The sequence below is a fragment of the Synchiropus splendidus genome, chromosome 2 (assembly GCF_027744825.2).
Source record: "Synchiropus splendidus isolate RoL2022-P1 chromosome 2, RoL_Sspl_1.0, whole genome shotgun sequence".
NCBI lineage: Eukaryota > Metazoa > Chordata > Actinopteri > Syngnathiformes > Callionymidae > Synchiropus > Synchiropus splendidus.
This window is the reverse complement of record NC_071335.1, coordinates 41,319,009-41,344,276: the sequence shown is the minus strand read 5'-3', so window position 1 is coordinate 41,344,276 and position 25,268 is coordinate 41,319,009.

The window sequence follows — 25,268 nt, the reverse complement described above, 5'->3', positions numbered from 1 at the left end:
GAAGCTTCAGAACATGAAATTTTAACCTCCCACTATAGCAGAAAGGGTCTTTCTAGTAGTTGCACATCAAATCTAAGCTGTCTGAAGTGTTTTTCCAAAGTTATTAACACTTTTATGTTTGGCGTTCCGAAACCCACCTTATCTCAGGCTGAAAAGCGTTTTTACGCATTCTGCCATAACTTTGCAGGGAAGCTTCTGAACATGAAATTTTAAACTTCCACTATAGCAGAAAAGGTCTTTCTAGTAGTTGAACATCAAATCTAAGCTGTCTGAAGTGTTTTTACAAAGTTATCAACATTTTTATGTTTGGCGTTCCGGAACCCACCTTATCTCAGACTGAAAACGCCTTTTCTGCATTGTGCTATAACTTTGCAGGGAAGCTTCAGAACATGAAATTTTTACATCCCATTATGGCAGAAACGGTGTTTCTAGTAGTTGCACACCAAATCTCAGCTGTCTGAATTGTTTTTCCAAAGTTATAAACATTTTTTATTTTTGACTTTACGGAATCGACCTTATCTCAGGCTGAAAACGCGTTTTACGTATTGTGCCATAACTTTTCAGGGAAGCTTCAGAACATCGAATTTTCACCACCCACCATATCAGAAAGTGTCTTTCTAGTAGTTGCACATCAAATCTAAGCTGTCTGAAGTGTTTTTCCAAAGTTATCAACAATTTTATGTTTGGCGTTCCGAAACTCACCTTATCTCAGGCTGAAAAGCGTTTTTGTGCATTGTGCCATAACTTTTCAGGGAAGCTTCAGAACATGAAATTTTAACCTCCCACTATAGCAGAAAGGGTCTTTCTAGTAGTTGCACATCAAATCTAAGCTGTCTGAAATGTTTTTCCAAAGTTATCAACATTTTCATGTTTGGCGTTCCGGAACCCACCTTATCTCAGACTGAAAACGCATTTTAAGCATTCTGGCATAACTTTGCAGGGAAGCTTCAGAACATGACATTTTCGCCCCACCACTATAGCAGAAAGGGTCTTTCTAGTAGTTGCACATCTAATCTAAGCTGTCCGAAGTGTTTTTCCAAAGTTATCTACATTTTTATGTTTGACGTTCCGGAATCGACCTTATCTCAGGCTAAAAATGCGTTTTCTGCATTGTGCCATAACTTTGCAATGAAGCTTCAGTACATCGAATTTTCACATCCCACTATATCAGAAAGTGTCTTTCTAGTAGTTGCACATCAAATCTAAGCTGTCTGAAGTGTTTTTCCAAAGTTATCAACATTTTTACGATTGGCGTTCCGGAACCCACCGTATCTCAGGCTGAAAACGCGTTTTCTGCATTGTGCCATAACTTCTCAGGGAAGCTTCAGAACATGAAATTGTCACATAGCACTATAGCAGAAAGGGTCTTTCTAGTCGTTGCACATCAAATCTAAGTTTTCTGGTGTTTTTCCAAAGTTATCAACATTTTTAAGTTTGTCGTTCCTGAACCCACCTTATATCAGGCTGAAAATGCGTTTTCTGCATTGTGCCAAAACTTTGCAAGGAAGCTTCAGTACATGAAATTTTAAACTTCCACTGTAGCAGAAAATGTCTTTATAGTAGTTGCACATCAAATCTAAGCTGTCAGAAGTGTTTTTCCAAAGTAATGTACATTTTTATGTTTGGCGTTCCGGAATCGACCTTATCTCAGGCTGAAAACGCGTTTTACGCATTGTGCCATAACTTTACATAAAGCTTCAGAACATGAAATTTTCACCTCCCACTATAGCAGAAAGGGTCTTTCTTGTAGTTGCACATCAAATCTAAGCTGTCTGAAGTGTTTTTCCAAAGTAATGAACATTTTTATGTTTGGCGTTCTGGAACCCACCTTATCTCAGTCTGAAAACGTGTTTTCTGCAATGTGCCATAACTTTGCAGGGAAGCCTCCTAACATGAAATTTTCACCTCCCGCTATAGTAGAAAGGGTCCTACTAGTTGTTGCACATCAAATCTCAACTGTCTGAAGTGTCTTTCCAAAGTTATCAACATTTTTATGTTTGGCCTTCCGGAATCGACCTTATCTCAGGCTGAAAACGCTTTTTACGCATTGTGCCATAACTTTGCAGGCAAGCTTCAGAACATAAAATTTTCACCTCCCACTATAGCAGAAAGGGTCTTTCTCGTAGTTGCACATCAAATCTAAGCTGTCTGAAGTGTTTTTCCAAAGTTATCAACATTTTTATTTTTGGCGTTCCTGAACCCACCTTATATCAGGCTGAAAATGCGTTTTACGCATTGTGCCATAACTTTGCAGGGAAGCTTCAGAACATCGAATTTTCACCACCCACTATGTCAGAAAGGGTCTTTCTAGTAGTTGCACATGAAATGTAAGCTGTCTGAAGTGCTTTTCCAAAGTTATCAACATTTTTATTTTTGGCGTTCCTGAACCCACCTGATCTCAGGCTGAAAACGCGTTTTCTGCATTGTGCCATAACTTTGCAGGGAAGCTTCAGAACATGAAATTTTCACTTCCCACTATAGCAGAAAGGATCTTTCCAGTAGTTATACAACACATCTAAGCTGTCTGAAGTGTTTTTCCAAAGTTATCAACATTTTTATGCTTGGCGTTCCGGAATCGACCTTTTCTCAGGCTGAAAACGCTTTTTCTGCATTGTGCCATAACTTTGCATGGAAGCTTCAGAACATGAAATTTTCAGTTCCCACTATAGCAGAAAGGGTCTTTCTCGTTGTTGCCCATCAAATCTAAGCTGTCTGAAGTGTTTTTCGAAAGTTATCAACATTTTTATGTTTGGCGTTCCGGAACCCACCTGATCTCAGCCTGAAAACGCGTTTTCTGCATTGTGCCATAACTTCGCAGGGAAGCTTCAGAACATGAAATTTTCACCTCCCACTATAGCAGAAAGAGTCTTTCTAGTAGTTGCACATCAAATCTAAGCTGTCTGAAGTGTTTTTCGAAAGTTATCAACATTTTTATGTTTGGTGTTCCGGAACCCACCTCATCTCAGGCTGAAAACGCGTTTTCTGCATTGTGCCATAACTTTGCAGGGAAGCTTCAGAACATGAAATTTTCACCTCCCACTATAGCAGAAAGGGTGTTTCTAGTAGTTGCACATCAAATCTAAGCTGTCTGAAGTGTTTTTCGAAAGTTATCAACATTTTTATGTTTGGCGTTCCGGAACCCACCTGATCTCAGCCTGAAAACGCGTTTTCTGCATTGTGCCATAACTTCGCAGGGAAGCTTCAGAACATGAAATTTTCACCTCCCACTATAGCAGAAAGAGTCTTTCTAGTAGTTGCACATCAAATCTAAGCTGTCTGAAGTGTTTTTCGAAAGTTATCAACATTTTTATGTTTGGTGTTCCGGAACCCACCTCATCTCAGGCTGAAAACGCGTTTTCTGCATTGTGCCATAACTTTGCAGGGAAGCTTCAGAACATGAAATTTTCACCTCCCACTATAGCAGAAAGGGTGTTTCTAGTAGTTGCACATCAAATCTAAGCTGTCTGAAGTGTTTTTCGAAAGTTATCAACATTTTTATGTTTGGCGTTCCGGAACCCACCTTATCTCAGGCTGAAAATGCGTTTTACGCATTGTGCCATAACTTTGCAGGGAAGCTTCAGAACATCGAATTTTCACCACCCACTATGTCAGAAAGGGTCTTTCTAGTAGTTGCACATTAAATGTAAGCTGTCTGAAGTGCTTTTCCAAAGTTATCAACATTTTTATTTTTGGCGTTCCTGAACCCACCTGATCTCAGGCTGAAAACGCGTTTTCTGCATTGTGCCATAACTTTGCAGGGAAGCTTCAGAACATGAAATTTTCACTTCCCACTATAGCAGAAAGGATCTTTCCAGTAGTTATACAACACATCTAAGCTGTCTGAAGTGTTTTTCCAAAGTTATCAACATTTTTATGCTTGGCGTTCCGGAATCGACCTTTTCTCAGGCTGAAAACGCTTTTTCTGCATTGTGCCATAACTTTGCATGGAAGCTTCAGAACATGAAATTTTCAGTTCCCACTATAGCAGAAAGGGTCTTTCTCGTTGTTGCCCATCAAATCTAAGCTGTCTGAAGTGTTTTTCGAAAGTTATCAACATTTTTATGTTTGGCGTTCCGGAACCCACCTGATCTCAGCCTGAAAACGCGTTTTCTGCATTGTGCCATAACTTCGCAGGGAAGCTTCAGAACATGAAATTTTCACCTCCCACTATAGCAGAAAGAGTCTTTCTAGTAGTTGCACATCAAATCTAAGCTGTCTGAAGTGTTTTTCGAAAGTTATCAACATTTTTATGTTTGGTGTTCCGGAACCCACCTCATCTCAGGCTGAAAACGCGTTTTCTGCATTGTGCCATAACTTTGCAGGGAAGCTTCAGAACATGAAATTTTCACCTCCCACTATAGCAGAAAGGGTGTTTCTAGTAGTTGCACATCAAATCTAAGCTGTCTGAAGTGTTTTTCGAAAGTTATCAACATTTTTATGTTTGGCGTTCCGGAACCCACCTTATCTCAGGCTGAAAACGCGTTTTCTGCATTGTGCCATAACTTTGCAGGGAAGCTTCAGAACATGAAAATTTCACCTCCCACTATAGCAGAAAGGGTCTTTCTTGTAGTTGCACATGATATCTAAGCTGTCTGAAGTGTTTTTCGAAAGTTATCAACATTTTTATGTTTGGCATTCCGGAACCCACCTTATCATAGGCTGAAAACGTGTTTTCTGCATTGTGCCATAACTTTGCAGGGAAGCTTCAGAACATGGAATTTTCACCTCCCACTATGGCAGAAAGGGTCTTTCTAGTAGTTGCAGATCAAATCTAAGTTGTCTGAAATGTTTTTGCAAAGTTATCAACATTTTTATGTTTGGCGTTCTGGAACTCACCTTATCTCAGTCTGAAAACCTGTTTTCTGCATTGTGCCATAGCTTTGCAGGGAAGCCTCAGAACTTGAAATTTTCACCTGCTGCTCTAGTAGAAAGGGTCTTTCTCGTAGTTGCACATCAAATCTAAGCTGTCTGAATTGTTTTTCCAAAGTTATTAACATTTTTATGTTTGGCGTTCCGGAACCCACCTTATCGCACGATGAAAGCACGTTTTCTGCATTGTGCCATAACTTTGCAGGGAAGCTTCAGAACATGAAAATTTCACATCCCACTATAGCAGAAAGTGTCTTTCTGGTAGTTTCACATCAAATCTAAGCTGTCTGAATTGTTTTTCCAAAGTTATCATCATTTTTATGTTTGGCGTTCTGGAATCGACCTTATCTCAGGCTGAAAACGCGAATTCTGCATTGTGCCATAACTTCGGAGGGAAGCTTCAGAACATGAAATTATCACCACCCACTATAGCAGAAAGGGTCATTCTAGAAATTGCACATCAAATCTAAGATGTCTGAAGTGTTTTCCCAAAGTTATCAACATTTTTATGTTTGGCGTACCGGAACCCTCCTTATCTCAGGCTGAAAACGTGTTTTCTGCATTGTGCCATAACTTTGCAGGGAAGCTTCAGAACATGAAAATTTCACATCCCACAATAACAGAAAGGGTCTTTCTAGTAGTTGCACATCAAATCTAAGTTGTCTGAAGTGTTTTTCCAAGGTCATCAACATTTTTATGTTGGGCGTTCTGGAATCGACCTTGTCTCAGGCTGAAAACGCGTTTTCTGCATTGTGCCATAACTTTGCAGGTAAGCTTCAGAACATGAAATTATCACCACCCACTATAGCAGAACGGGTCTTTCTAGTAGTTGCACATCAAATCTAAGCTGTCTGAATTGTTTTTCCAAAGTTATCAACATTTTTATGTTTGGCGTTCCGGAACCCACCTTATCTCAGGCTGAAAACGCATTTTCAGCATTGTGCCATGACTTTGCAGGGAAGCTTCAGAACATGAAATTTTCACCTCCCACTATAGCAGAAAGGGTCTTTCTAGTAGTTGCACATCAAACGTAAGCTGTCTGAAGTGTTTTTCCAAAGTTGTCAACTTTTTTATGTTTGGTGTTCCGGAATCGACCTTATCTCAGGCTGAAAACGCGTTTTCTGCGTTGTGCCATGACTTTGCAGGGAAGCTTCAGAACATGAAATTTTCACCTCCCACTATAGCAGAAAGGGTCTTTGTAGTAGTTGCACATCAAATCTAAGCTGTCTGAAGTGTTTTTCGAAAGTTATCAACATTTTTATGTTTGGCGTTCAAGAACCCACCTTATCTCAGTTTTAAAATGCGTTTTCTGCGTTGTGCCATAACTTTGCAGGGAAGCTTCAGAACATGAAATTTTCACATCCCACTATAGCAGAAAGGGTCTTTCTAGTAGTTGCACATCAAATCTAAGCTGTCTGAAGTGTTTTTCCAAAGTTATCAACATTTTTATGTTTGGCGTTCTGGAATCGACCTTATCTCAGGCTGTAAACGTGTTTTACACATTGTGCCATAACTTTGCAGGGAAGCTTCAGAACATGAAATTATCACCACCCACTATAGCAGAAAGGGTCTTTCTAGTAGTTGCACATCAAATCTAAGCTGTCTGAATTGCTTTTCCAAAGTTATCAACATTTTTATGTTTGGCGTTCCGGAACCCACCTTATCTCACGCTGAAAACGCGTTTTCTGCACTGTGCCATAACTTTGCAGGGAAGCTTCAGAACATGAAATTTTCACCTCCCACTATAGCAGAAATGGTCTTTCTAGAAATTGCACATCAAATCTAAGCTGTCTGAAGTGTTTTCCAAAAGTTATCAACATTTTTATGTTTGGCGTTCCGGAATCGACATTATCTCAGGCTGAAAACGCGAATTCTGCATTGTGCCATAACTTTGCAGGGAAGCTTCAGAACATGAAATTTTCACCTCCCACTATAGCAGAAAGTGTGTTTCTAGTAGTTGCACATAAAATCTAAGCTGTCTGAAGTGTTTTCCAAAAGTTATCAACATTTTTATGTTTGCCGTTCCGGAACCCACCTTATCTCAGGCTGAAAACGCGTTTTCTGCATTGTGCCATAACTTTGCAGGGAAGCTTCAGAACATGAAAATTTCACCTCTCACTATCGCAGAAAGGGTCTTTCTAGTAGTTGCACATCAAATCTAAGCTGTCTGAAGTGTTTTTCCAAAGTTATCAACATTTTTATGTTTGGCGTTCCGGAATCGACCTTATCTCAGGCTGAAAACGTGTTTTACGCATTGTGCCATAACTTTGCAGGGAAGCTTCAGAACATGAAATTATCACCACCCACTATAGCAGAAAGGGTCTTTCTAGTAGTTGCACATCAAATCTAAGCTGTCTGAATTGTTTTTCCAAAGTTATTAACATTTTTATGTTTGACATTCCGGAACCCACCTTATCTCACGCTGAAAACGCGTTTTCTGCATTGTGCCATAACTTTGCAGGGAAGCTTCAGAACATGAAATTTTCACCTCCCACTATCGCAGAAAGGGTCTTTCTAGTAGTTGCACATCAAATCTAAGCTGTCTGAAGTGTTTTTCGAAAGTTATCAACCTTTATTATTTTTGGCTTTCAAGAACCCACCTTATCTCAGTTTTAAAATGCGTTTTCTGCGTTGTGCCATAACTTTGCAGGGAAGCTTCAGAACATGAAATTTTCACATCCCACTATAGCAGAAAGGGTCTTTCTAGTAGTTGCACATCAAATCTAAGCTGTCTGAAGTGTTTTTCCAAAGTTATCAACATTTTTATGTTTGGCGTTCCGGAACCCACCTTATCTCACGCTGAAAACGCGTTTTCTGCACTGTGCCATAACTTTGCAGGGAAGCTTCTGAACATGAAATTTTCACCTCCCACTATAGCAGAAATGGTCTTTCTAGAAATTGCACATCAAATCTAAGCTGTCTGAAGTGTTTTCCAAAAGTTATCAACATTTTTATGTTTGGCGTTCCGGAATCGACATTATCTCAGGCTGAAAACGCGAATTCTGCATTGTGCCATAACTTTGCAGGGAAGCTTCAGAACATGAAATTTTCACCTCCCACTATAGCAGAAAGCGTGTTTCTAGTAGTTGCACATAAAATCTAAGCTGTCTGAAGTGTTTTCCAAAAGTTATCAACATTTTTATGTTTGGCGTTCCGGAACCCACCTTATCTCAGGCTGAAAACGCGTTTTCTGCATTGTGCCATAACTTTGTAGGGAAGCTTCAGAACATGAAAATTTCACCTCTCACTATCGCAGAAAGGGTCTTTCTAGTAGTTGCACATCAAATCTAAGCTGTCTGAAGTGTTTTTCCAAAGTTATCAACATTTTTATGTTTGGCGTTCCGGAATCGACCTTATCTCAGGCTGAAAACGTGTTTTACGCATTGTGCCATAACTTTGCAGGGAAGCTTCAGAACATGAAATTATCACCACCCACTATAGCAGAAAGGGTCTTTCTAGTAGTTGCACATCAAATCTAAGCTGTCTGAAGTGTTTTTCGAAAGTTTTCAACATTTTTATGTTTGGTGTTCCTGAATCGACCTTTTCTCAGGCTGAAAACGCGTTTTCTGCATTGTGCAATAACTTTGCAGGGAACCTTCAGATCATGAAATTTTCACCTCCCACTATCGCAGAAAGGGTCTTTCTAGTAGTTGCACATCAAATCTAAGCTGTCTGAAGTGTTTTTCCTAAGTTATCAACTTTTTTTATTTTTGGCGTTCTGGAATCGACCTTATCTCAGTCTGAAAATGCGAATTCTGCATTGTGCCATATTTTTGCAGGGAAGCTTCAGTACATTAAATAATCACCACCCACTATAACAGAAAGGGTGTTTCTAGTAGTTGCACATCAAATCTATGCTGTCTGAAGTGTTTTTCCAAACTCATCAATATTTTTGTGTTAGGCGTTCCGGAACCCACCTTATCTCAGGCTGAAAACGCGTTTTCTGCATTTTGCCATAACTTTGCAGGGAAGCTTCAGAACATGAAATTTTCACATCCCACTATCGCAGAAAGGGTCTTTCTCGTAGTTGCACATCAAATCTAAGCTGTCTGAAGTGTTTTTCCAAAGTTATCAACATTTTTATGTTTGGCGTTCCGGAATCGACCTTATCTCAGGCTGAAAACGTGTTTTAGGCATTGTGCCATAACTTTGCAGGGAAGCTTCAGAACATGAAATTATCACCACCCACTATAGCAGAAAGGGTCTCTCTAGTAGTTTCACATCAAATCTAAGCTGTCTGAATTGTTTTTCCAAAGTTATCAACATTTTTATGTTTGGCGTTCCGGAACCCACCTTTTCTCACTCTGAAAACGCGTTTTCTGCATTGTGCCATAACTTTGCAAGGAAGCTTCAGAACATGAAAATTTCACCTCCCACTATAGCAGAAAGGGTCTTTCTATAAATTGCACATCAAATCTAAGCTGTCTGAAGTGTTTTACCAAAGCTATCAACATTTTTATGTTTGGCGTTCCGAAACGCACCTTATCTCAGGCTGAAAAAGCGTTTTGTGCGTTGTGCCATAACTTCTCAGGGAAGCTTCAGAACATGAAATTTTCACCTACCATTATAGCAGAAAGGGTCTTTCGAGTAGTTGCACATCAAATCTAAGCTGTCTGAAGTGTTTTTCGAAAGCTATCAACATTTTTATGTTTGGTGTTCCGAAACCCTCCTTATCTCAGGCTTAAAACGCGTTTTGTGCATTGTGCCATAACTTCTCAGGGAAGCTTTGGACCTCCCACTATAGCAGAAAGGGTCATTCTAGCAGTTGCAGCACAAATCTAAGCTGTCTGAAGTGCTTTTCGAAAGTTATCAACATTTTTATGTTTGGCGTTCCGAGACCCACCTTATCTCAGGCTGAAAACCCGTTTTCTGCATTCTGCCACAACTTCTCAGGGACGCTTCAGAATATGACATTTTCACATTCCACTATAGCAGAAAGGGGTTTTCTAGTAGTTACAGAACAAATCTAAGCTGTCTGAAGTGTTTTTCAATAAGGTTTGTCAATAATTTTATTTTTGTCGGTCTGTAAACTACCTTTCCTTTGGTTTAAAATGCATTTTATGCACTGTTTATTCACTGCTCTGGGATGCCTGTCAACAGGAAAATTTCTCATGCAACTATAGGAGAAACACTCTTTCTTGTATAATAAACACTAAACCTACTTTTCGGAACTGTATTTCAGGGGGTTATCAACTTTTTTTTTTTTTTCTTGGTCAGAAACTCAGCTTCTCTCGGGCTGAATACACTTTTTCTCCTCTCTTCACTCACTGCTCTGGGATTCCTCACAACATGAAAATTTCATCTGCAACAATAGGATAAACACTCTTTTTTGTATATTCAACACTACACCTACATTTCTGAACGGTATTTCTGGTGGTTAACTTTTTTTTTGTGGTCTGAAACCCAGCTTTTGACGGGCTGAAAAGGCATTTTCTGCACTGTTCACTCACTGATCGGAATAGCCTCTGAACATGAAAATATCACACACAACTATAGGAAAAAGAGCCTTTCTAGTGTGACGCCCACTTATGTGTGGTCACAGATTGTGTGTTAGATGTCATTTAATTGTTCAGCATGGAGTTGATTAACCGGCAGGTATATAATTAGGTCAGTAGAGAGCAGGATAGGGCAGAGGTTGGGCATTGAAGATGTGTGGGTAAATAGGAAGTGACACTTTTTTTCATTACTTTTCTTCCCATCGCCAAATGTGGAAGCCTCGTGTGAATCTGTCTACATTTAGTTTCAGGTTAGTCAAATCCATTGTTTTATAATGTTTGTTCCACATCGGATTGACTGATTTGGGGTCTTGAGTGTGAGGATGGTGACTCAATTTTTAAGTATACTGTTTTTCCTTCGTGCGTTGAGTTCGCTCTGTGTGGATGTGGCGCTTGTAAGCTAATACTGACAACCGACGTTGACATGGCACGGGTGATTGAGTTGTGTGGAGTTCAGTTTGCTTGTGGTGAATAACGGTGTTTGGTAAAAAGTAAGGTTTTATTATTTCTCAACACTAGCCAAAAGGTTTAATGGCAGAATTATACATTCAGATGAAAAGCAATTATGCATGTCGTTCATGATGTCTAACACTTGTCGTATGACAAAGTGACATGTTTGTGAGTGATCAGATGGTGTCAGAAAGACATCTAATTGTGGTCTGGGTTACCACAATGAAAAAAAAAGAATCCCTTGGATTACTTTTCTCACCATCGACACATGTGGAAGCCTTGTGTGACTCTGTCTGCATTTTGTTTCAGACGGCGTTCTACTAACCACATTGAGACACCACTTTTTAACTGTAGACAAGGTCACAGTATTCAGACCTGTTACAGATGCAAAGTTCTTGATACAACGTTTTCTTCCTAAGCTTTTAGAGTGAGCAGAGGTGAGAGCAGCCGACTGGTCTCTCCAAGAGGTGTAACGATGATCAGCACGGCTATGATTTGGATTGCTAGGGTCACCCTGCCCCTTCGAACAGCGACGGTATTCCCCCATGGGCAGCGGCTGTGTGTGGAGTAGGCGCCACGAGCAGAGCACCAGGCTGACGGACTGTTGAAACTCCAAAATTTCTGGGAGAGTGAGAGAGGTTCTGCGATGGATGAGCCGGTCCACGGAGCTCATAAAGAGAGCGATGATGTTCTCAAGCGCTATGAGCTGGTTGCCGACGGCGTAAACACCATTCCTCTGCGCTATGGTGGCTCTGTCAGAGGTGGTTGGGATGGTCATTCCTCAGAGGAGAGGTCGAGATCCCGGGGCGAACGCATCAGGCATTGTGCATGACGACTGAGTGAGCCGGAACGCCGCACTGCCAATCCAAACCCTCCACGTGGCAGTAAGCTCCGTACCTGACCAAGTGCGGTCCTAGTGCCAGTGGAGTGTCAGAACCGCGCCGGGAATAGTCCAGATTTCTTCCAGTTGTGGGCAGACAACATGCGGTCGTGATCTGTATGTGGTCTCGCCATCCAACGCCAGCTGGCCGTTAGTGAAGAGGGATGATTTTTGAGCTTCTGGTGGAGAGAGAGCGTCGTATCGAAGTCAACTGGCGGATGACATGAGGCGCAGGAGAAGATCAAGCAGGAACCTGACTCCACCATACGGAACTCAACCAAGTCTGGGAACACAGTCTACAGATCCAACTCATAGCAGCGCCTGGCACTCGTCAAACTCATCCCATGGCTTGGAAGAAGAAAATGTGGAACGGTTCGACTGCTTGTAGGCCAGTCGCAGCGCCCTATTTGCAGAGGTTTACTGTTGAATATACTCTAAATAGTTTTTTCGCTATAGTTGCAGGTGAAATTTTCATGTTCTGAGGCTTCGCTGAGCAGTGAGTGAACAGTGCAGAAAATGGGTTTTCAGCCCGAGGGACCTGTAGCTTTCAGACCAACAAACATAAAAATTTAATTTGCAATTGAATTTGTTCTGCAGCTACTAGAAAGACCCCTTCTGCTAAGCTGGTGTGCGCTCATGACTCCCGTTTGGACTCTGGCTAGAATCAACCAGCAGTCCAAGTACGTCATAATCGGCAGACTCTCTCTCCTTCGTAGTTCGAGCCACTCCTCCATGCACTTAGCGAAAAAACGAGGCCCTAGACACTAGAGACCGTGTTGTGGAAGTAGACGTCTGCAAGATCTATGGAGGTCATACACTCTCACACTATGATTCACTCCAGGAATCTGCTGGTAGTCCGGAACCGCTGTCTGATCATGAATTGGTTGAGGAGACTGAGATCCACAACAGGTCTCCTCTCTCCTGTCTTCTTGGGTTCCAGAAAGAACCCGGAGTAAAACCCAGTGTAGGAGGATCGCTTTGGCAGTAGCTCGATTATTTCCTTTGACAGGAGATCGCGGTCCTCCTCCATCAGACATGACCGCTCGTTCTCTGAGTTCACTCAGGTCCATGTGGTGACGCAGAACCTGGGGGTTGACTGTGAAGCTGAAGGGCGTGTCAATGACCGTTTATTTTCTCAATCCATATGTGGAGGTGAGGAGACAGGCGCCCTGAGCACAGGAGCGGATCTGGCCTCCAGGGCGGGTCAAGGACGAAAGGGTCGTTGGTGCTCTGCGCCCTCTCCTCTGGTGACTTCAAGTCTGGTTTGTCAAAAACAGACTCGCTTTTGTCATCTGAGCCGTCAGAGGAATTCGGTTCCCCAAACTTGCAGTGTACCTTGATCTGACACTGCAATTCTCCTAAGATGGAGACCCGAGGGACTGGCCCAATCATCCTCAGAAAGAGATGACTCTGTAGATGACGATGTCCTGCTTGCCTCTGAGAGGATTGGAGGGCTGCAGAGAACAGAATAACAGACAGACATCACATCAGACATCGCACGAGGGAGCTGAGAACAGAGCAGGTCTGGCAAGTGGCACCTACTGAGTGATCCTCTGAAGTGGTGGCTTTCACGGTCCTGTGGCGACCCCTGCTGGAAACTGGCGTGTCTGAGCAATAAGAAGAGTCAATAGCTGAATTGAAACTTCCCTGACTTTTGGCTGGAACCGGGATCTGTTGTGAGACGGGAAAGAGTTATTTGACGCCTGTGCTTCTTATTATGGTGAATCTGGGGAAAGACATAACTTCTTGGCTCCAGAAACTTCCCCAGGGACAGTTCTGGCATCAGGGATAAAGAGGCAGAGAGACCGTTACTATTCTGCTTGGTCTCCTGAGACGATGTCAAACAAAAACAAAGTTTAGAAGCCGGAGTTTGGACTCACTGGAACCGGAAGAGAACATGGCGGCTGATAAACCCTAATTTTGGGCAGAGAAGAGACAGACCCGATACCAAAGAAATGCATCTTATTATTTTTCAAGTTAGACTTTGGTTTAGATGCATACTTGTAGATAAAAAGTTCTTCCTACGCTTTTGGAGGGGGCAGAGGTGAGAGCAGTCGACTGGTCTCTCCGAGAGGAGCGGCGATGATCAGCCCGGCAATTATACGGTGTTCCCCCCAGGCGGCGACTGTTGTGTCTCCAAAATCTCTGGTGGAGTCCACGGAGCTCATAAAGAGCGCGATGATGTTCTCAAGCGCTATGAGCTGTTTGCGGACACCATTCACCATTCTACTGCGCGATGGTGGCTCTGTCAGTGCCGGGTGGGATGGTCACTCCTCAGGGGGGAGGTCAAGCTCCAGGGGCGAGGGCATCGAGCATCGTGCATGACGGCTGAGTGAGAGGGAACGCTGGCCCATAACTCCAAACCCTCCACCAATTAAGCTCCGTACCTGACCACGTGCGGTCCTAGTGCCAGTGGAGTGTCAGAAATGCGCCGGGAATAGTCCGGATTGAATTGGACTAGCAGTGGATGTTTACCCAACAGACGGCAGTCCACATCCATTTGGCATTATATGCTTTGAGTGTTGCGGGTGCTTTAGCATTTCAAATAGTGAACTGCACTTAGGGGGGGCAGGGGACTGCCTGCTAGCCTTGAAGTAGCCATGCTTTGAGGGGACGCCCCAGGATTGGAGGTCCGCTCATAATTTGGATATGGACCACGGAAACTTCAGGCAGGACTGAGGTCTGGTCGCAGTCAGGGGAGAGACTTGTCACATCACCGCAGGAGTGGATTTAACCGGAGGAGACTCAGCGTGAGACCGGAGGACATCGGGATCTTTGACAGCAGCTTTTCCCGGGGCAGTCGGCAGACCGGAGGAAATTTCTGTTTGTGTGGAAAACTTGTTTGAAATAAAAGCATTGCTTGAAGCATCGCATTTGCGTTTTTTTTATTATTATTCGTATTGAATTCGCTCCTTCCAGCGCCTTGGCCTCAACCTCTCCTCCGGCCTGGTAGCCTGGGGGCCTGTCCGCGAACCTGGCGACACTGCTCAATGATGGTCCAGACATTTGATTCGTTCTCCCAAGTGGGTTGAAGAGACATGCCCTATGATAGCCAAAGCTGAAAGGAAAACTTACAGGAGGTATCAACACAGCAGGTTTTATTCACGGTTCCAACTTTCAACAAACCAAATGATGACACGGCAACATAAAAAGAGCGCCCCAAATTTGTGATCCCAAATAATCCCAAGACACATAACAAAACGTCCATTGAAGAACTTCTTTTCCGGTTTGCTGTGCAGGCTGAATATGAAGCCTCAGGCATTTTGAGGCCTCATGCGCTGTCTCTTCCGAGAGCCGCACTGGACCCTGGAGCACAGGATGGTCTGATGTTGGCAGTCAGCTGCACCTGGGTCACCTCATCCCCCGGACAGAGTTGTCTTGAGTGCACAAATAGGCCAAACTGTTGGCCATTGCTCTGATCTGTGCACCTCCCTTCCGCCCTTCCCCCCATGCAGGTCCGGAAGTAGAGGCGAGCCGCCTTGCGATCTCCGGACACTGAGAGGGCTCCATCCCAGCCTGGCCGAACCCCGGCATCAGCGTGGCTCTCATTACGTCGGTGATGGAGGTGGCACTTTCTTCTTTCCGGTCACATGCGCCGCCGGAATATAATTGCATAACTGTGCTGGATTTGAGATAGTAGAACAATCTAACAATATGCATATTAACGTTGTCTTTGAATGAACCGAAGGAGACAAGTGATCCAAACACAAAAGCAGAGCTTGACACAAACAGTGCAAGAAGCAATGCAGTCCTTGGCCACTCTGGGGCCAGGGGGCGATGTGTTCAACTTCTCCATCCTGCAGTGACCGTAATCCGAGTGTAGCCAGGATTAAGGGGGAGCACAGGTGAGCAATCTGAAACCCATCCGGAACTCTGAATCAGCCATGAGGTCATCTTGACCACAAAGCTTAACCGCCAGCCTTGCAACGTGGCCTGACGTGAGAACCATGGGCCGTCCATACCGGACGTCTGACTGGCACAGCTGGCTCCTTTGCCAGACTGCCATCAATGAGATGCACGTTTGGCTGCACTGAACCGCCTGCATTGTCACCGGCGATGTTGCTTTGGTATGACTGATGGAGGAGTGCCCAGACTCCTGTCGATATCTCGGATGGCCAGGGCCTCAAACTTGACCGGCCTATGACAGTTCCGAGGCCACCGCCACACCTGGGGTCTATCCAGCCTGAATGAATGAATGAATGGGTTGTGAAGATGTAGCATTAACATCCCTTCATACATAGAGTGTAATTTTACACCGCAGGTGGCAGGACTGCCGCCTCAACTTTGCCACCGTAAGCTGAAATAGAAGGTGGCATTAACAACCCCTCATATATGGAGTGTAACTTACACTCTGGATCAGCAGGAACTGTGTTGCCCTCTTTTAGCCACTATATGGCTGAAATAGAATGTGGCATTAACAATCCTCCATTCCTGGAGAGAAATCATTTACTGAGCAGCAACAGTCAGGGTTCTAGTCTGAGCTGAGCAAGGAAGAGGGAGTTTATTCACAAATGAATAGACAGTTATGCAGGAATCTGGTGGATATTGAGACGCTGCACACTCCACTGCACTGTAATGAAGCAGATACCGGTGTCCCAGAGCGAGTGCTGTGGGCCTACTGGTCGCAGGGTTTGGCTGCTCCTGAAGACAGAAAGACAAGAGGGAAGGAGGATGCAGACACAACAGACAAATAGTGGTAAGCAAAAGTAGAGATTGATGACCAAGAAGCTGCCTGGCAGTTTTCTTTAAGAAGTCCTTGAAAGCAGCAACAGATGTTTCCAGGCATCTCGTCGACTGTGCTCTCAGGGATTCCGGTGCCTGTTTTCCCGCTGTCTCATAGGCTTTCATGATGGAAATTCTAAGCCAATTTTACAACCTTTGAGGGGACAGTGCCTGCCGCTTCTTTCCACCAGGGAGAGCCACCCACAGAGTGTCGGACTTTCTGAAGGGTGGGACTCGATCCAGTTAAGCTTTTAGCTCTCTGACCGGACATATTTTGAGTAAACGCTCATGCTCTTCGTCTGAATGTGGAGGAGTGCAGAAAGCCATTACTGAAAAGGAGCTGACCTGCGAAGAAGAAGAGAGACATTTAGGTGCGAAGGCAGGGTTGGGTGTAAGTGATACCGCCGAGTCATCGTCACCAAAAGAGATGCAATCAGGGCTGATCGAAAAAGATCTGCATCTGACACATCTCCGGATACCAGCTGGAGCTGGGGCTGTCTGGAGCTACGAGAATCATTCTCACTCTCTACAGTTGAATTCTCCTCATAAGAAAATGAAGAAGGCAATGAGGAGGAAAGGCATACAGGAGGCCTTCTGGCCACCTTGGATGAGCCAGGGCGTCCACTCCCTGTGGAGGGTCGTCGGATCTACGGGGAGAGAACCAGAGAGGACATTTGAAGTTCTCTCTGCTCGCAAAGACATCAGCCACTGGGTGGCCGAAAAACTCCCAGATCATATTTGACATCTCCTGAGATAAACTCCATTCATCTGGCAGTGGTCTCCGAGATAATCCATCTGGTGCCACATTGTCTCCACCTGGCACATGCAGAGCCCTCAATGAGGCTAAATGTAGCAGCTCAGGGAAAAAATCTTTCTGGCTAGGTTGTGTAACGTAGACGACCTCACGCCACCCTGGCGGTTGAAATTGGCCACTGTGGTGGAGCTGTCTGATCTCACCATAACGTGGTTCCCACTAAGATGGAGAGAAAGGGCCAAAAACTGCCAACAGTTCCAGTACGTTAATGTGACGACCTTCGGAACTGCTCCAGAAAGAAGAGTTCTTACAATCCAAGTGCGATGGAGGTTTGAAGCAGAGTCACATCTCTCAAAGCTCTTGGATACACTTTCACCAACCGTCTCTGATCCCAAACAGGATGAAGATTGAGCCGGCTGAACCATGACTGCCGACTTCGCATGTTCAGGAGACCCAGGCGTATGACGGAGTGGGCTGCTGACATCATGCCCAGGAGCGTCATATTCCATTAGGCTGGGACCACACATAGACGAACCGCCAGAACCTGGGCTGACAGATTTGAAATAGAAAGTATCTTCTCGTCTGTCAAGCGAGCGCACTCTTCATGAGAGTTCAGAAGTACACCAAGAAAAGCTGTAAGCTGAGATGGCTGGAGTTGACTCTTTTCTTGGTTCACCGGAAAGCCAAGGTGGCTTTCGTGGTCCAACACCATTCTGGTGTGAGCTAACGACTCTTCCCTCGATCTGGCGAGCATTAACCAGTCGTCTAGGTAAGACAAGATCCTGAGGCCCCTTGCCCTCAAGGACTGTAGGGCTGTGTCGACCATCTTAAAGAAGGTTCTCTGAGCCAGAGTGTAGCCAAACGGGAGCCTCCGGAACTGAAAAAGTCGGCCGTCCAATGCGAAGTGGAGATATCGCTTATGAGCAGGCCAAATTGGCACGTGACAATAAGCGTCCGTGAGGTCGATGGACGTCAGCCAGTCTCCATGACGCATGCACTTCAGGAGACTTTTGAGGAGTAACTGACTCAATCATGCCTCAATCAAACACTGACCTCGTTCTGAAGACATTTTTTGCCGGATCTGACGCATTCTCAGAATGCCATTAAACTGAGGTTGGCACTGGCTGAATTGGAGAGGATAACCCACCTTCAGAATCCTTTTGATCCATATAGAATAAGCTGGATAGTGAGCTTCCCACATAGGAGAACATAGCAAGCTCTGGATGAAACCTGTGTTATCTCGACATCCATTTGACACCTCTGATGTAAGTCCTGCCTGAAGCGTCCGTGGCAACGGGATGAGCAGCTGTCGGTCTCGTCCCTCCAGTATCCCCCAGGTTTCGGTCGAGCGACACAGCAGGCTGGGTATCAGTTCCGACAGCCATCAGCACTTGAGTTTTGCCTCTCCGCAACGCCACAATCACCGCGCGCATGGACATTTGTAACTCCTTTTGGCGGCCTTCAAAACAAACAATGTGTGCTGTGTGATGGGGAGAACGCTGGCCGGTGGAAGGCGGGCCTGACCCGAGACTGAGTCCAGCATGACCCCCAGAAAGGTCGTGCTCTGACTGAGAATAAGCGCGCTTATCAGGAGGTTTACTCTGAACCTCAATAACACAATGTGCTCCAACACCAAGCCGGTGTGCGCTCATGACTCTTGTTTGGACCTGGTGAGAATCAACCAGTAGTCCAAGTACGTCAGAATCCGCAGACCATGTCTCCTTAGTGGTTCGAGCCCCACCTCCACGCACTTGGCCAAGGTGCAAGGCACTAGAGAGCTGTATGTACAAAAACACATTTTTGAAGCCGGAGAGCTGCCACTCAAATTCGCACTAACTGTAACCGGAAGATAACTTGGCAGGTAATAAACCCTAATTTTGGGCAGAGAAGAAACAGACCCGATTCCAAAGTAATGGCTCTTATTTTTTATTCAATTTAGACTTTGGTTTAGATGCATACTTTTAGATACAAAGTTTTCTTCTTACGCTTTTGGAGGGAGCAGAGGTGAGAGCAGCCGACTGGTCTCTCCAGGAGGAGCAGCGATGATCAGCACGTCTATGATCCGGACAGCTGGGCTCACCCCGCCCCTTTTTCCTATAGTTTCAGGTGGAATTTTCATGTTCTGAGGCATCCCCGAGCAGTAAGTGAACAGTGCAGAAAACGCGTTTTCAGCCCGAGAGAAGCTCAGATTCAGAGCAGGAAAAAGAAAAAAAGTTGATAACCCCTTGAAATACAGTTCAGAAAGGTAGATTAAGTGTTGAACATACAACAAAGAGTGTTTTTCCTGTAGTTGCAGGTGAAATTTTAATGTTCTGTGTCCCCCCAAAGCAGTGACTGAATAGAGCAGAAAAAGTGTATTCAGCCCAAGAAAATGTGGTTTTCAGTCCGACAAAAATAAAAACGTTGATAACTCTGAAAACGTGTGGTTCCAGCCTTATGGATTATGAGGCTCCTGGGCATGATGTCAGCAGCCCACTCCGTCGTCCGCCAGGGTCTCCTGAACATGCGTAGTCTGCAGTCAGGGTTCCGACCGCTCAATCTTCAACCTGTCCGGGATCAGAGACGGTTGGTGAAAGTGTCTCCACGAGCTCTGACAATTGTGAGGTTTAGGAACTCTGCTTCAAACCTCCATCGCACTTTATCCTTGCATTGTCAAAACACTTCTTTAAAAGTATTTACAGATGCATCTCTGTCAGGCTGGGTAGGCCACCATGATCAACATGCGTCATTGGGATCTGGAGCAGTTCCAAAAGTCGTTCCACTAACCTGCTGGAACTGTTCGCAGTTTTTAAAGTGTTGGTGGCTCTTTCTCTCCATCTAAGTGGGAACCACGTTATGGTGAGATCAGACAGCTCCACCACAGTGGCCTATATCAACCACCAGGGTGGCGTGAGGTCGTCTGTGTTACACAACCTAGCAAGAAAGATTTTTTCTCTGGGCTGATGTAGAATTAGCCTCATTGAGGACTCTGCATGTTCCAGGTGGAGACAATGTGGCAGCAGATGGATTATCTCGGAGACCACTGCCAGTTGAATGGAGTTTATCTCAGGAGACGGCAAATATGATCTTGGAGTTTTTCGGCCACCCAGTGGCTGATCTCTTTGCGAGCAGAGAGAACTACAAATGTCCTCGCTGGTTCTCTTTCCGTAGATCCGATGACCCTCCACTGGGAGTGGACGCCCTGGCTCATCCAAGGTGGCCAGAAGGATTCCTGTATGCCTTTCCTCCTCATTGCCTTAATCTAAACAGCCCCAGCTCCAGCTGGTATCCGGACATGTGTCAGATGGGGATCAAAGGCCCCTGGGAGTTCTCTCCATCGAGGTCAGCGCTTCTGCAAGCATCAGAAACCCTGAGGTCTCCGCCAATAATAGGACGACCCCTCACGGTTTGGCTTCTCCAGGGTTAAGAATTAGTCACTTGCCTCCTGATGTCCAATTGACTCTTCAGAACGTTTAAGCTCTGCCAACCCTCACATTTTTTCCCCAATGGTGTGGAACCCAGTCAGCCTTCCCAGAATCGGCGCCTGTTTCTCTAATCCTCTCTTTTCTCCAGCATCTGGTTAACGAAGATCGGAGCTGCACCACATTACGGGTTTATGTAGCAGCCCATTCCATGCTACACAATGGTCTGGACGGCCACCCCTTTGGCGAGCATCGTCGAGTGAGCCGTTTCATGAGAGGAGTGAAAAGGCTTAGACCAACCTCAAGACATTTATGTCTCTACTGGGTCCTGCCGCTGGTACTCAATTCACTCTCCTTTCGAGCCACTCGATGAGGCCTCCCTGGAGCTAGCAGCTTACAAGGCAGCTCATCTTATAGCCTTAGCTTCACCAAAGAGAGTGGGAGAGCTGAGTTCTTTTTCCATCTGCCCTGATTGCATCTCTTTTGGTGACAATGACTCGGCGGTGTCACTTAGACCCAACCCTGCCATCGCACCTAAATGACTCTCTTCTTCTTCACAGGTCAGCTCCTTTTCAAGAAAGGTTTTATGCCCTCCTCCCCATTCAGACGAGGAGCATGAGCATTTACACAAAATGTGTCCGGTGAGAGAGCTAAAATCTTAATTGGGTCGAGTCCCACCCTACATAAAAGACGGACAGTCTGTGGGTGGCTGTCGCAGATGGTAAGATGGGGCAGGCGCTGTCCCCTCACAGGTTGTCGCATTGGCTTAGAATTGCCATCATGAAAAATGACCTGGCAACATCTGTGGCTGCTTTCAAGGGAGTATCTCTGGCAGAAATCTGCCAGGCAGCTTCTTGGTCATCAATCTCGACATTTGCTCACCACTATTTGTCTAATGTGTCTCCATCCTCCTTCCCTCATGTCGTTCTGTCTTCAGGAGCAGCCGAACCCTTCGACGAATAGTCCCTCATTGACAGCACTGGCTCTGGGACACCAGTATCTGCTTCATTATATTGCTGTGGGGTGTGCAGCGTACCAAGATCCACCGGATTCCTGCATAACTGTCTATTCATTTGTGAATAAACTCCCTCTTTCTTGCTCAGCTGAGACTAAAACCCTCACTGCAGCTGCTCAGTAAATGATTTCTCTCCAGGTATGGAGGATTGTTAATGCCACATTCTATTTCAGCCGTATCGTGGCTAAAAGAGGGCAACGCAGTTCCTGCTGATTCAGAGTGTAAGTTTCACTCTATATATGAGGGGTTGTTAACGCCACCCTCTATTTCAGCTTACGGTGGTAAAGGCGAGGCGGCAGCACCTGCCACCTTGAGTGTAAAATTACACTCTACGTATGAGGGGTTGTTAATGCTACATCTTCACAACCCATTCATTCAATCAGGCTGGACAGACAGGCTGGTGGCGTAGGGACTATCATAAGATGGCCCATCCGAGATATCGACAGGACTCTGGCCTCACCTCCGTCCGTCATACCGAAGCAACATCGCCGGTGACATTGCAGACGGTTCAGTGCAGCAAAACGTGCATCTCATTGACAGCAGTCTGGCAAAAGAGCCAGCTGTGCCAGTCAGACTTCCGGTCTGGACGGCCCATGGTTCTCAGGTCAGGCCATGTTGCAAGGCTGGCGGTTAAGCTTTGTGGTCAAGATGACCTCTTGGGTGATTCAGAGTTCCGGATGGGTTCCGGATTGCTCACCTGAGCTCCCCCTTCATCCTGGCTACACTCGGATTCCAGTCACTGCAGGATGGACGAGATTAACTCATCGCCTCCTGGCCCCGGAGTGGCCAAGGACTGCGTTGCTTCTTGCACTTTTTGTGCCATGCTGTGCTTTAGTGTTTTGATCACTTGTCTCCTTCGGTTCATCCAAACAAAGACAACGTTAATAAGCATATAGGTTGTTCTACGATCTCAAATCCAGCACAGTTATGAGGCTAGTTTCTTTTGAAACATTGGGAGTGATTTGTAAAGCCATCACAACACTTCTCTCTCCATCTTACTTCAACGGGGTGGGATGAGAGTGTGAATCGTGCCTATATTCCGGCGGCGCATGTGACCGGTAACAATTTACAGGCAGATGGCGACCATCCAGTTTACCCGATCAAGTCCGACATGCCTCTGTGCTTGGCTGAAGCTAAACGGCGTTGCTCCCTTAAATAGGAGGATGTCGGCATCACGAGCTATGAAATACCGGTGTGTCACGGCGTGCGGCAATCGTTCTCCCATGACTGCGATGAGACGTCAGTCTCTGCTGAAGTTTCCGTGGTCCAGATGAGGCACTCCGCTCATCTTCATTTCTCAAGCTCCCTCGCTTGATGTGCCAGGTGCATCGGCTCCGGCGGCGCATTTGAGGGGTAAGAAGAAAGTGCAACGTCCATCACCGACGTAATGAGAGCCACGCTGATGCCGGGGTTCGGCCAAAACCTGGCTGGGACGGAACCCTCTCAGTGTCCGGAGATCGTACGACGGCTCCCCTCTACTACCGGACCTGCATGGGGGGAAGGGAGCTGCACAGATCAGAGCGATGGCCAACAGTTTGGCCTTTTTGTGCTCTCAAGACAACTCTGTCCGGGGGATGAGGTGACCCAGGTGCAGCTGACTGCCAACATCGGACCATCCTCTGCTCCAGGGTCCAGTGCGCCTCTCGGAGGAGTCAGCGCATGAGTCCTCAGAATGCCTCAGGCCTCATATTCAGACTGCACAGCAAACCGGAGAAGAAGTTCTTCAATGGACGTGTTGTGATGTGTCATGGGATTATTTGGGGTCACAACTTGGGGGCGCTCTTGTTATGTTGCCGTGTCACCATCCGGTTTGTTGGAAGTTGGAATCGTGAATAAAACCTGCTGTGTTGATACCTCCTGTGAGTCCTTTCAGTTTCGGCCATCACTGTTAGCGACGAGGATAAAGAACGAGACTTTTTGCAAACCGGTCACTGTGGTAACTGACGGCAACGTTTTTGTGTAGTTTGTTCATCATAGCGATAATCATGGCGGCTACTGTGGGTACAGTGACGCCTTTCGAAGCTAGTTCGCATTCATGGGAGGACTATTGTGAAATTTTGGAACATTTTTTTATTGCAAACGTCATTGAAGATGAGGATATACAGCGCGCAGTGTTGCTCAGCAGTGTCGGGGCCCAGGCATATGCGGAGCATTTGAGGAACCTGTTGAGACCGGAAAAACCAGGGGATCGTTCGTATGCTGAACTGGTCATCCTTTTGAGGAATCATTTCCATCTGAAACCGAGTGAGATTATGCAACGATGGAAGAAGAATAGAAGGACTGAAGAGACCGTTTGTGACTACGTGGCGGAGTTGAGGAACTGGCTCATGATTGTAACTATGGTGAGACACTGACTGTGATGCTGAGAGACCGCTTGGTGTGTGGGTTCAACGACGACAGGATACAGAGGAAGCTGCTGTCGCAAGATGGACTGACATTTGACAGAGCGTTCAAAGTGGCCTTAGCGATGGAAGCTGCAGATAGAGACTTGATGAACCCACGAGGTGTGAAGGACTCACTCCAAGGAAGTGGATCATCACCGGTCAACAAAGTGGAAGAGACGAGGGCAGTAGTGTCCATGGAGTCGAGAAGGTGCTATAGATGTGGTGGAGAGACTCACTTGGCCAGTGATTGCCGGTTTGCTGAGGTCAAATGTCATAACTGTGGAAAAGTGGATCACTTAAAGACAGTACGTAAAAGTATGACAGAGGTGAGGGAGACAAAACAAACAAGAAAAAGGGGGAAAGGTACAACGCCGTCGAACAAATTTCATGCAGGAGAAGGATGACAGTGAAAATGAAGAGATGTTTACAGTGACAGATAAAAGAAGATGCAGCAGTGAGGAACTGGACATTCCTAGAGTAGAGCCGTTGAGGGTAAATGGAAAGAAGGTGGTTTTTGAGGTAGACACCGGCTGCAGTTACACTTTTATGGCTCAACAGATGGTTGACAAAACAGAACTAACACTAAACTTGTGGACTGCAAGATAAAGTTAAAAACATATGGAGGTCATCAGGTTCCAGTGGTGGGGGCAATTAAGGTCAAGGTTGAACACAATGATCAGATCAAATGGCTGCCTGTCATTGTTGAAAGGTTGGTGAAAGGTTCAGGAGCAAGTCTTCTGGGCAGAGGCAGGATGAAAGCATTCCAGATAGAGGGGCAGTTTGTCCACAAAACAGATGAGGTGGACAGTTCCCTGCAAGAGGTTCTCTCCCGACATGAGAAGGTATTCAAAGAAGAGTTAGGGTCATTAAGGGCCACAGCCAAGATTCATGTGGCTCAGGATGCCACGCCCTTATTTTACAAACCCAGGTCGGTTCCATTTGCCATTAAAAGAAAAGTGGAAATCGAACTTCAGAGACTAGCAGAGGAAAGAATATTGGAACCTGTGATGTTCTCTGAATGGGCAGCACCTATTGTGCCTGTGTTCAAACCTGATGGTGGTGTGAGGATTTGTGGAGATTATAAATTAACAGTGAACAAAGTCTCCACGACCGAACAGTATCCGATTCCAAGAATGGAGGATATGATGGCAAGCCTGCAGGGGGACAGAAGTTCACAAAACTCGATATGAGCCAAGCATATCAGCAAATAGTCCTTGAAAAGGAATCAAGGAATTTTGTGAGTGTCAACACTCACAAAGGTCTTTTAACATATACACGTCTGCCTTTTGGAGTAAACT